Here is a 14262-nt window from a genome sequence, read left to right on the forward strand (position 1 = left end):
AACCACTCTGGGTATTCTCTAACACCCTGAGACAACCACTCTGGGTATTCTCTAACACCCTGAGACAACCACTCTGGGTATTCTCTAACACCCTGAGACAACCACTCTGGGTATTCTCCAACACCCTGAAACAACCACTCTGGGTATTCTCTAACACCCTGAGACAACCACTCTGGGTATTCTCTAACACCCTGAGACAACCACTCTGGGTATTCTCTAACACCCTGAGACAACCACTCTGGGTATTCTCTAACACCCTGAGACAACCACTCTGGGTATTCTCTAACACCCTGAGACAACCACTCTGGGTATTCTCTAACACCCTGAGACAACCACTCTGGGTATTCTCTAACACCCTGAGACAATGACTCTGGGTATTCTCCAACATCCTGAGACAACCACTCTGGGTATTCTCCAACACCCTGAGACAACCACTCTGGGTATTCTCTAACACCCTGAGACAACCACTCTGGGTATTCTCTAACACCCTGAGACAACCACTCTGGGTATTCTCTAACACCCTGAGACAACCACTCTGGGTATTCTCTAACCCCCTGAGACAACCACTCTGGGTATTCTCCAACACACTGAGACAACCACTCTGGGTATTCTCTAACACCCTGAGACAACCACTCTGGGTATTCTCTAACACCCTGAGACAATGACTCTGGGTATTCTCCAACACCCTGAGACAACCACTCTGGGTATTCTCCAACACCCTGAGACAACCTCTCTGGGTATTCTCTAACACCCTGAGACAACCACTCTGGGTATTCTCTAACACCCTGAGACAACCACTCTGGGTATTCTCTAACACCCTGAGACAACCATCTGGGTATTCTCTAACACCCTGATACAACCGCTCTGGGTATTCTCCAACACCCTGAGACAACCACTCTGGGTATTCTCTAACACCCTGATACAACCGCTCTGGGTATTCTCTAACACCCTGAGACAACCCCTCTGGGTGTTCTCTAACACCCTGAGACAACCCCTCTGGGTATTCTCTAACACCCTGAGACAACCACTCTGGGTATTCTCTAACACCCTGAGACAGCCACTCTGGGTATTCTCTAACACCCTGAGACAACCACTCTGGGTGTTCTCTATCACCCTGAGACAACCCCTCTGGGTATTCTCTAACACCCTGAGACAACCACTCTGGGTATTCTCCAACACACTGAGACAACCACTCTGGGTATTCTCTAACACCCTGAGACAACCACTCTGGGTATTCTCCAACACCCTGAAACAACCACTCTGGGTATTCTCTAACACCCTGAGACAACCACTCTGGGTATTCTCTAACACCCTGAGAAAACCACTCTGGGTATTCTCTAACACCCTGAGACAACCACTCTGGGTATTCTCTAACACCCTGAGACAACCACTCTGGGTAATTCTCTAACACCCTGAGACAACCACTCTGGGTAATTCTCTAACACCCTGAGACAACCACTCTGGGTAATTCTCTAACACCCTGAGACAACCACTCTGGGTAATTCTCTAACACCCTGAGACAATGACTCTGGGTATTTCCCTAGCGTGTCCCTACTGGATCTCTTCACATGACACCAAAGTCTGATGTGGTGAGTCAACAAGGCAGTCTTTATGCTTTGTGTCTCCCTGGGCTTTTGTAGGCCACCAGCTGACACCCTCACTACGTCACTAATAAACACACAAACCATCTTCTTCTCAATAAGAGCTGGGTTCAAACATGATTTCATATCTGTCAAATACCTTTGAGCGTTTAATCTAGCCTGCCTGGAGTTTTGTAACTATTCTGTTGTTCAGCTCAACTATTCAGCTCAATGATTTTAAATAGTATTTGAACCCAGGGGGTTTATGGGAAGACAGTGTTAGGCCCTCAGTTTTTTTTTTTAAACTAGGCAAGTCAGTTAAGAACAAATTCTTATTTTACAATGACGTCCTACCAAGGCCAGGCCTATGGGACTCCTGATCACAGCTGGTTGTGATACACCCTGGAATGGAACCGGGGTCTGTAGTGACTCCTCTAGCACTGAGATGCAGTACCTTAGACTACTGTGAGACAGCCTGGAATTTAACCAGGGTCTGTAGTGACGCCTCTAGCACTGAGAAGTAGTGACTTAGACCGCTGTGATACAGCCTGGAATTGAACCAGGGTCTGTAGTGACGCCTCTAGCACTGAGATCCAGTGACCCTTGATGCTCTGACTTAGGTAGCCTGGTTTCTCTTTTGAGTTGTGGGTGTTTGTTTTCCGTGTCAGCGCACACGCTACGGTTTCGGTTTAGTTCATTCACGTTGTCGTTTATTGTTTTGTTCAGTGTTCATGATTCTTATTAAATATTATGGACACTTACCACGCTGCGCATTGGTCCTCCTCCGATCCTTCCTACTACTACTCCTCGTCCTTTTGAATGACTTTGATAGTGACTATGAATATACTGCAGTTGAGTTATTTAGGGGTCTTTCAATAATCATTGTCATAATAGTTGTTTACTATTTGGTTATTAGGATCCCCATTAGCTTTGGCAGAAGCTGCTCTTCCTGGGGTCCACAAAAACAAGACAAGTTACATGACAAGTTGTTGAACCGATGGACAGTCAGAGGTCTTGTTTTGTTAAGTCTTCGTTGTTGTTGAACTCATGGACCGTCAGAGGTCTTGTTTTGTTAAGTCTTCGTTGTTGTTGAACTGATGGACCGTCAGCGGTCTTGTTTGGTTAAGTCTTCGTTGTTGTTGAACTCATGGACCGTCAGAGGTCTTGTTTGGTTAAGTCTTCGTTGCTGTTGAACTCATGGACCGTCAGAGGTCTTGTTTGGTTAAGTCTCCGTTGTTGTTGAACTCATGGACCGTCAGAGGTCTTGTTTTGTTAAGTCTTCATTGGTGAGGGAAATGACTGTACATTATCTGACTGTGAGCCAATTATACTTCAAACTGCTGCGAAACATTGTGCTTTGAATTAAGAGCACTCGTCTAACGACTGAGCTGTTACCAATGTGATGGACCGTGCTATCTCTTCATTCAAAGACTTATGGACACTCTTACTGACAGTTGTGGCTGCTTTGCGCGATGTATTGTTGTCTCTACCTTCTTGCCCTCTGTGCCCAATCATGTTTGTAACATGTTTTGTGCTACTACCATGTTGTATTGCTACCATGTTGTTGTCATGTTGTGCTGCTACCATGTTGTGATGCTACCATGTTGTTGTCATGTTGTATTGCTACCATGTTGTTGTCATATTGTGCTGCTACCATGTTGATGTCATGTTGTGATGCTACCATGTTGTGTTGCTGCCATGTTGTGTTTCTACCATGTTATCATGTTGTGTTGCTACCATGTTGTTGTCATGTTGTATTGCTACCATGTTGATGTCATGTTGTGTTGCTACCATGTTGATGTCATGTTGTGTTGCTACCATGTTGTGTTGCTGCCATGTTGTGTTGCTACCATGTTATCATGTTGTGTTGCTACCATGTTGTTGTCATGTTGTGTTGCTACCATGTTGTGTTGCTGCCATGTTGTTGTCATGTTGTGTTGCTACCATGTTATCATGTTGTGTTGCTACCATGCTGTGTTGTCATGTGTTGCTACCATGTTGTGTCATGTTGTGCTGCTACCATGTTGTGCACCTGCCATGTTGTGTTGCTACCATGCTGTGTTGTCATGTGTTGCAGCCAAGTTGTGTTGTCATGTGTTGCTGCATTGTTGTATCATGTTGTGTTGCTGCCATGTTGAGTTGCTACCATGTTGTTATCATGTTGTTCTGCTACCATGTTGTGTCATGTTGTGTTGCTACCATGTTGTGTTGCTACCATGTTGTGATCATGTGTTGCTACCATGCTGTGTTGTCATGTGTTGCTACCATGCTGTGTTGTCATGTGTTGCTGCCATGCTGTGTTGTCATGTGTTGCTGCCATGCTGTGTTGTCATGTGTTGCTGCCATGCTATGTTGTCATGTGTTGCTGCCATGCTGTGTTGTCATGTGTTGCTGCCATGCTGTGTTGTCATGTGTTGCTGCCATGTTGTGATCATGTTGTGTTGCTACCATGTTGTGTTGCTACCATGTTGTGATCATGTGTTGCTACCATGTTGTGATCATGTGTTGCTACCATGTTGTGATCATGTGTTGCTACCATGTTGTGATCATGTGTTGCTACCATGTTGTGATCATGTGTTGCTACATGTTGTGTTGCTGCCATGCTGTGTTGTCATGTGTTGCTGCCATGTTGTTGTCATGTGTTGCTACCATGTTGTGTTGCTGTGTTGTCATGTGTTGCTACCATGCTGTGTTGTCATGTGTTGCTGCCATGCTGTTTTTGTACCTGTTGTAAATCATGTGTTGCTGCCATGCTGTGTTGTCATGTGTTGCTGCCATGCTGTGTTGTCATGTGTTGCTGCCATGCTGTGTTGTCAGTCTTGCTCCCATGCTTGCTGTTATGTGTTTTGTCCATGTCTTGGGCTGATCTTAAAGGTTGTAAAATAAATAAATTTGTTCTTAACTGTGGGCTGCAGATCTTAAAGGTTGAATAAAAAATGTTCCATTGTGGGCTGCAGTCTTAAATTTGCTGAGAATCAGTGGTGGAACACTGATCCAACAGTCTTAGGAGGTTGAGTCTGTTCCTTCATCAGTCTGTGGGCTGCAGTCTTAGGAGGTTGAGTCTGTTCCTTCATCAGTCTGTGGGCTGCAGTCTTAGGAGGTTGAGTCTGTTCCTTTATCAGTCTGTGGGCTGCAGTCTTAGGAGGTTGAGTCTGTTCCTTCATCAGTCTGTGGGCTGCAGTCTTAGGAGGTTGAGTCTGTTCCTTTATCAGTCTGTGGGCTGCAGTCTTAGGAGGTTGAGTCTGTTCCTTCATCAGTCTGTGGGCTGCAGTCTTAGGAGGTTGAGTCTGTTCCTTCATCAGTCTGTGGGCTGCAGTCTTAGGAGGTTGAGTCTGTTCCTTCATCAGTCTGTGGGCTGCAGTCTTAGGAGGTTGAGTCTGTTCCTTCATCAGTCTGTGGGCTGCAGTCTTAGGAGGTTGAGTCTGTTCCTTTATGCTGTGGGCTGCAGTCTTAGGAGGTTGAGTCTGTTCCTTCATCAGTCTGTCTGTGGGCTGCAGTCTTAGGAGGTTGAGTCTGTTCCTTTATCAGTCTGTGGGCTGCAGTCTTAGGAGGTTGAGTCTGTTCCTTCATCAGTCTGTGGGCTGCAGTCTTAGGAGGTTGAGTCTGTTCCTTCATCAGTCTGTGGGCTGCAGTCTTAGGAGGTTGAGTCTGTTCCTTTATCAGTCTGTGGGCTGCAGTCTTAGGAGGTTGAGTCTGTTCCTTCATCAGTCTGTGGGCTGCAGTCTTAGGAGGTTGAGTCTGTTCCTTTATCAGTCTGTGGGCTGCAGTCTTAGGAGGTTGAGTCTGTTCCTTCATCAGTCTGTGGGCTGCAGTCTTAGGAGGTTGAGTCTGTTCCTTTATCAGTCTGTGGGCTGCAGTCTTAGGAGGTTGAGTCTGTTCCTTCATCAGTCTGTGGGCTGCAGTCTTAGGAGGTTGAGTCTGTTCCTTCATCAGTCTGTGGGCTGCAGTCTTAGGAGGTTGAGTCTGTTCCTTCATCAGTCTGTGGGCTGCAGTCTTAGGAGGTTGAGTCTGTTCCTTTATCGGTCTGTGGGCTGCAGTCTTAGGAGGTTGAGTCTGTTCCTTCATCAGTCTGTGGGCTGCAGTCTTAGGAGGTTGAGTCTGTTCCTTTATCAGTCTGTGGGCTGCAGTCTTAGGAGGTTGAGTCTGTTCCTTTATCAGCAGTGTTCTCTGTGGGCTGCAGTCTTAGGAGGTTGAGTCTGTTCCTTCATCAGTCTGTGGGCTGCAGTCTTAGGAGGTTGAGTCTGTTCCTTCATCAGTCTGTGGGCTGCAGTCTTAGGAGGTTGAGTCTGTTCCTTCATCAGTCTGTGGGCTGCAGTCTTAGGAGGTTGAGTCTGTTCCTTCATCAGTCTGTGGGCTGCAGTCTTAGGAGGTTGAGTCTGTTCCTTCATCAGTCTGTGGGCTGCAGTCTTAGGAGGTTGAGTCTGTTCCTTCATCAGTCTGTGGGCTGCAGTCTTAGGAGGTTGAGTCTGTTCCTTTATCAGTCTGTGGGCTGCAGTCTTAGGAGGTTGAGTCTGTTCCTTCATCAGTCTGTGGGCTGCAGTCTTAGGAGGTTGAGTCTGTTCCTTTATCAGTCTGTGGGCTGCAGTCTTAGGAGGTTGAGTCTGTTCCTTCATCAGTCTGTGGGCTGCAGTCTTAGGAGGTTGAGTCTGTTCCTTCATCAGTCTGTGGGCTGCAGTCTTAGGAGGTTGAGTCTGTTCCTTCATCAGTCTGTGGGCTGCAGTCTTAGGAGGTTGGTCTGTTCCTTTATCAGTCTGTGGGCTGCAGTCTTAGGAGGTTGAGTCTGTTCCTTCATCAGTCTGTGGGCTGCAGTCTTAGGAGGTTGAGTCTGTTCCTTCATCAGTCTGTGGGCTGCAGTCTTAGGAGGTTGAGTCTGTTCCTTCATCAGTCTGTGGGCTGCAGTCTTAGGAGGTTGAGTCTGTTCCTTCATCAGTCTGTGGGCTGCAGTCTTAGGAGGTTGAGTCTGTTCCTTCATCAGTCTGTGGGCTGCAGTCTTAGGAGGTTGAGTCTGTTCCTTCATCAGTCTGTGGGCTGCAGTCTTAGGAGGTTGAGTCTGTTCCTTCATCAGTCTGTGGGCTGCAGTCTTAGGAGGTTGAGTCTGTTCCTTCATCAGTCTGTGGGCTGCAGTCTTAGGAGGTTGAGTCTGTTCCTTTATCAGTCTGTGGGCTGCAGTCTTAGGAGGAGTCTGTTCCTTCATCAGTCTGTGGGGGAGGTTGATTTGTGTCTGTTCCTTTAGTCTGTGGGATCTGAGGCCGGATGAGGTCATTATTTCACCCTGAAGTGGTTTTGTGAAGAAAAGTAAGTCTAACTCTTAACTATAGGCGACATTTCACAGGCTTCAGAAAATAGTTAAAAGGCATAAAGGCCCAGAGGTTGAGTCAGTTCAGTCAACATTCTGTTATTCCTGTGTTTTATATCATACTGTACAACAGCTGATGAAACTAACACTGTACAAGTGTGACATTATTGTTTTAATCGATGTTATTTCCTGATAGTTGCTGGTTGAAAATACAATCTACACAGGACTCTCTAATCAGCGGGTTTGTATGGGCGGGAGTTTCGGGCTCTCCATGATGACATCACCTTGGGGTAATAGACCAATAATAAAGAGAGTTCCAAACCTCTCTGCCAATAACAGCTAGTTTACACTTTTCCTCCTCCCCACTCAGTTTACTCCAAGTCAGGCCTAGAAAAATTATTTCTTGAGAAATGTTTTTGTTTGTTTGTTGCTAATAAGCTAATTTTGCAAATTTCTTTTCATCGAAATCTATTACACTAAGTTACTTAAATGTTACCTAGACATGATTTTATAAGTTACTTAAATGTTACGTAGAAATTATTTGATAAGTTACTTAAATGTTACCTAGACATGATTTAATAAGTTACTTAAATGTTACCTAGACATGATTTCTAGTGGTTTCAACTAATGCTGCTAGTCAAGAAAAGGTTTGTCTGAGTTTACAATGATACCTCTGGTGATTGGAAGACCTTGATAGAAAGCTGTAGTGATTATTGGTTACCGTTGTAGCGAATCAGACCCCCAGCCAGAGGTCATACACATCATGCCACCGGGGAAGTCATTGTTGGACTCAGCTAGTGATTGGTTACCGTTGTAGCGGATCAGACCCCAGCCAGAGGTCATACACATCATGCCACCGGGGAAGTCATTGTTGGACTCAGCTAGTGATTGGTTACCGTTGTAGCGGATCAGACCCCAGCCAGAGGTCATACACATCATGCCACCGGGGAAGTCATTGTTGGACTCAGCTAGTGATTGGTTACCGTTGTAGCTGGTCAGACCCCAGCCAGAGGTCACACACTTCATGCCACCGGGGAAGTCATCGTTGGACTCAGCGACACATGGACACATGGGTCCCCCATGCTCACAGAACGGGACGGCCGAGTGTTGAAGAGCGTAGCGTGTAAAAATCACAACATCAGCACACTGACTGTTGGTCAGGAGCTTAATGAAATGGGTTTCCGTGGCCGAGCAGCCGCACACAAGCCTAAGATCACCATACGTAATGCCAAGAGTCGGCTGGAGGGGTTGCAAAACTCCGACGCCATTGGACTGTGGAGCAGTGGAAACACTGGGTTTGGCAAATCTGTGTTTGGCGGAAGGCAGGAGAACGCTACCTGCCCCAATGCATAGTACTAACTCCACGTTGTTTTGGTGGAGGAGGAATACTGGTCTGGGGCTGTTTTTCATAATTCACGCTCCTTAGTTCCAAGTGAAGGGGAAATGTTAACGCTACAGCATAGAATGACATTCTAGAATATTCTGTGCTTCCAACTTTGCGGCCACAGTTTGGTGAAGGCCCTTTCACGTGACAATGCCCCCGTGCACAAAATGGTTTGTCGAGAACGGTGTGGAAGAACTTGACCGGCCTGCACAGAGCCCTGACTTCAACCCCATCAAACACATTCGGGATGATTTGGAAAGCCGACTGCAAGCCAGGCCGAATCGGCCGACATCAGTGCCCGACCTCCCTAATGCTCTTGTGGCTGAATGGAAGCAAGTCCGCCTGCAGCAATGTTCCAACATCTAGTGGAAAGCCTTCCCAGAAGAGTGGAGGCTGTTATAGCAGCAATGTTCCAACATCTAGTGGAGAGCCTTCCCAGAAGAGTGGAGGCTGTTATAGCAGCAATGTTCCAACATCTAGTGGAGAGCCTTCCCAGAAGAGTGGAGGCTGTTATAGCAGCAATGTTCCTACATCTAGTGGAAAGCCTTCCCAGAAGAGTGGAGGCTGTTATAGCAGCAATGTTCCAACATCTAGTGGAAAGCCTTCCCAGAAGAGTGGAGGCTGTTATAGCAGCAATGTTCCCATCTAGTGGAAGCCTTCCCAGAAGAGTGGAGGCTGTTATAGCAGCAATGTTCCAACATCTAGTGGAAAGCCTTCCCAGAAGAGTGGAGGCTGTTATAGCAGCAATGTTCCAACATCTAGTGGAAAGCCTTCCCAGAAGAGTGGAGGCTGTTATAGCAGCAATGTTCCAACATCTAGTGGAAAGCCTTCCCAGAAGAGTGGAGGCTGTTATAGCAGCAATGTTCCAACATCTAGTGGAAAGCCTTCCCAGAAGAGTGGAGGCTCTAGTTTCCCATGTTATAACAGCAATGTTCCTACATCTAGTGGAAAGCCTTCCCAGAAGAGTGGATGCTGTTATAGCAGCAAAGGGGGGGGACAAACTCCCTATTAATGCCCATGTTCGATGAGCAGGTGTCCACATACATTTGGTCATGTCGTATATTGTTGCTATCTCGTCACCGAGCGTGTTTGACATGACGATAAGTGATGACGAGTTGGTAAGAGAACAGGAACATTACTGGCACCCAGGATACTAACTTCACTTCAAAATGTTGTGTTTTTGTATTTAATACATTTAGTAGCCTGTCCCCACCTTGTCCACACAATGGTCTGGATGTCTCAGGGTCGGAGCCAACGGATCTCCCAGGAGCACACGGTGAGAAGTTCTGCAACAAACACTTATAGTCACTACAAAAAAAACACCAAAAAAAGGGGCTGGGATGAGACTCCAATTTCATGCTTTCAACCCAGCAGGCAAAAACCACTTCAATTGACGTCATTACAACATCAATATCTTATTGTAAACTTGTTGTAATGATGTCATTTCAAACCGCTTTGCCCACGGGGGGATAGAGAGTGTAAAATAGGTGTTGGCATTGAGAGTGTTGCCATTGCTGTGTTCAATACCAGGCTGACTTCATGCTGCAGTGGGCAGCAGTGGGCGTAACCAGACACCACAGGCTCCTCCCCGTTGACGATGTGGGCGTAACCAGACACCACAGGCTCCTCCCCGTTGACGATGTGGGCGTAACCAGACACCACAGGCTCCTCCCCGTTGACGATGTGGGCGTAACCAGACACCACTGGATCCTCCCCGTTGACGATGTGGGCGTAACCAGACACCACAGGCTCCTCATCGTTGACGATGTGGGCGTAACCAGACACCACAGGCTCCTCCCCGTTGACAATGTGGGCGTAACCAGACACCACAGGCTCCTCATCGTTGACGATGTGGGCGTAACCAGACACCACAGGCTCCTCCCCGTTGACGATGTGGGCGTAACCAGACACCACTGGATCCTCCCCGTTGACGATGTGGGCGTAACCAGACACCACAGGCTCCTCATCGTTGACGATGTGGGCGTAACCAGACACCACAGGCTCCTCCCCGTTGACGATGTGGGCGTAACCAGACACCACAGGCTCCTCCCCGTTGACGATGTGGGCGTAACCAGACACCACAGGCTCCTCCCAGTTGACGATGTGGGCGTAACCAGACACCACAGGCTCCTCCCCGTTGACGATGCGGGCGTAACCAGACACCACCGGCTCCTCCTCGTTGACGATGTGGGCGTAACCAGACACCACAGGCTCCTCCCCGTTGACGATGCGGGCGTAACCAGACACCACAGGCTCCTCACCGTTGACGATGTGGGTGTAACCAGACACCACAGGCTCCTCCCCGTTGACAATGCGGGCGTAACCAGACACCACAGGCTCCTCCCCGTTGACGATGTGGGCGTAACCAGACACCACAGGCTCCTCCCCGTTGACGATGTGGGCATAACCAGACACCACAGGCTCCTCCCTGTTGAGGATGTGGGCGGAACCAGACACCACAGGCTCCTCCCCGTTGACGATGTGGGCGTAACCAGACACCACAGGCTCCTCATCGTTGACGATGTGGGCGTAACCAGACACCACAGGCTCCTCCCGATGTGACAATCCTCCCCGCGGGCGTAACCAGACACCACAGGCTCCTCCCCGTTGACAATGCGGGCGTAACCAGACAGAGCGGTATGTCTTAAGTCCTTCGTTAGTTGTCTGACAACACTTGGGTACTTGACTATCCTGGTTTAAATATATACAATGACAATCCCCTTCAAAAAAAAGTCTACTGATATAAAAATAATACTTATTGTTTACATTACGTGACTATTTCAATACAGAGGCGTCATACAGTGATGTCATACAGTGATGTCATACAGAGGCGTCATACAGTGATGTCATACAGTGATGTCATACAGAGGCGTCATACAGTGATGTCATACAATGATGTCATACAGAGGCGTCATACAGTGGCGTCATACAGTGATGTCATACAGTGATGTCATACAGTGATGTCATACAGAGGCGTCATACAGTGATGTCATACAGTGATGTATGCCTACATATGGAAAGTTTAAGACTAAAAAATAACTCGAGCTTAAATGTCGGCCGCACCAACGAAGGCCAGGGAGAGGATCCACAGGGCGATAGATGTTTTCAGCTTGATGGAGACAGACTCACTGAGGGGCTTTTATACAGGAAGCACAGACTTGCGGTCAGGATGTCTTATCTGGGCTCTGTGGGATCATGTACACGTTGCAGAGGGAGGCTGGCGTGAACTTTCCAATAGAATCGAGACACCCTTTTCCCAGACCTTGAAATGGACAAGCTCTCTGACATACAGTATATGTCAACTTATGGAAAAACTGTTGAGACATATCACTGGAATTATTACTGTCGAGACATATCACTGGAGTTATTACTGTCGAGACATATTACTGGAGTTATTACTGTTGAAACATATCACTGGAGTTATTAATGTTGAGACATATCTGACTGCTGAGACATTATTATTAATGTTGAGACATATCACTGGAGTTATTAATGTTGAGACATATCACTGGAGTTATTACTGCTGAGACATATCACTGGAGTTACACTGTTGAGACATATCACTGGAGTTACACTGTTGAGACATATCACTGGAGTTATTACTGCTGAGACATATCACTGGAGTTATTACTGTTGAGACATATCACTGGAGTTATTACTGTTGAGACATATCACTGGAGTTATTACTGTTGAGACATATCACTGGAGTTATTACTGTTGAGACATATCACTGGAGTTATTACTGTTGAGACATATCACTGGAGTTATTACTGTTGAGACATATCACTGGAGTTATTACTGTTGAGACATATCACTGGAGTTATTACTGTTGAGACATATCACTGGAGTTTTTACTGTTGAGACATATCACTGGAGTTTTTACTGTTGAGACATATCACTGGAGTTATTAATGTTGAGACATATCACTGGAGTTATTACTGTTGAGACATATCACTGGAGTTATTAATGTTGAGACATATCACTGGAGTTATTACTGTTGAGACATATCACTGGAGTTATTACTGTTGAGACATATCACTGGAGTTATTACTGTTGAGACATATCACTGGAGTTATTACTGTTGAGACATATCACTGGAGTTATTACTGTTGAGACATATCACTGGAGTTATTAATGTTGAGACATATCACTGGAGTTATTACTGTTGAGACATATCACTGGAGTTATTACTGTTGAGACATATCACTGGAGTTATTAATGTTGAGACATATCACTGGAGTTATTACTGTTGAGACATATCACTGGAGTTATTATTACTGTTGAGACATATCACTGGAGTTATTAATGTTGAGACATATCACTGGAGATATTACTGTTGAGACATATCACTGGTTATTACTGTTGAGACATATCACTGGAGTTATTACTGTTGAGACATATCACTGGAGTTATTACTGTTGAGACATATCACTGGAGTTATTAATGTTGAGACATATCTCTGGAGTTATTAATGTTGAGACATATCACTGGACTTATTACTGTTGAGACATATCACTGGAGTTATTACTGTTGAGACATATCTCTGGAGTTATTAATGTTGAGACATATCACTGGAGTTATTACTGTTGAGACATATCACTGGACTTATTACTGTTGAGACATATCACTGGAGTTATTACTGTTGAGACATATCACTGGAGTTATTAATGTTGAGACATATCACTGGACTTATTACTGTCGAGACATATCACTGGAGTTATTACTGTTGAGACATATCACTGGAGTTATTACTGTTGAGACATATCACTGGAGTTATTAATGTTGAGACATATCACTGGAGTTATTAAAGTTGAGACATATCACTGCACTTATTACTGTTGAGACATATCACTGGTTATTACTGTTGAGACATATCACTGGATGTTACTGTTGAGACATATCACTGGAGTTATTACTGTCGAGACATATCACTGGAGTTATTAATGTTGAGACATATCACTGGAGTTATTAATGTTGAGACATATCACTACAGTTATTAAAACAGTATTGAGTAGCTTGGATGAATAAGTTGCCCAAAGTAAACGTCCTGCTCCTCAGTCTCAGTTGCTAATATATGTATTATTAGTATTGGATAGAAAACACTCTAAAGTTTCTAAAACTGTTTGAATGTTGTCTGTGAGTATAAAGGAAACTCATATGGGACTATGGGGAACTCATATGGCAGGCAAAATCCTGAGGAGAAATCAAAACAGGAAGTGAGAAATCTGAGCTTTGTATGTATTCACCAGAGTCCCAATGAAATCCCCTTGAGATATTAATGATGTTGCACTGCCTAGGGGTTCCACTAGATGTCAACCATCTATAGAAATTTGAATGAGACATCTACGTTGTTGTGGGAGTGAATGAGAGCAGAATCTATCAGGTGTCTGGCAGTCAGCCATTTTCTGATCACGTTTATTCCTCATGGTATCCACTTGTGTTCCATGGCTCATGAAGACACAAAGGAATACCCCGGTTGGAACTTTATTGAAGCTATACGTTAAAAACATCCTAATGATTGATTCTGTACTTAGTTTGAAATGTTTCTTCGACTTGTAATATTATTTTTGAAGTTTTTGTCCGATGTAACGCTGACCAGAATGAGCGTTTGGATATGTATACCAAAAGCGCTAACAAAAGAAGGTATTTGGACATAAATAACGGACATCATCGAACAAAACAAACATTTATTGTGGACCTGGGATTCCTGGAGTGCTTTCTGATGAAGATCATCAAAGGTAAGGGAATATTTATAATGTAATTTCTTGTTTATGTTGACGTCATCATTGCGGCTACTGTGACTTTTACTTCTGAGCGCCGTCTCAGATTATTGCATGCGTTTCTTTTTCCGTATTTAAAAAAAAAAAACTGACACAGAGGTTGCATTAAGGAGAGGTATATCTATAATGTGTATATCTTGTATTATCATCTACATTTATAATGAGTATTTCTGTTGAATGATGTGGCTATGCAAAATCACTGGATGTTTTTGGAACTAGTTG

This window comes from Oncorhynchus nerka, linkage group LG27 (genome assembly GCF_034236695.1).
Source record: "Oncorhynchus nerka isolate Pitt River linkage group LG27, Oner_Uvic_2.0, whole genome shotgun sequence".
Classification (NCBI taxonomy): Eukaryota; Metazoa; Chordata; class Actinopteri; order Salmoniformes; family Salmonidae; genus Oncorhynchus; species Oncorhynchus nerka.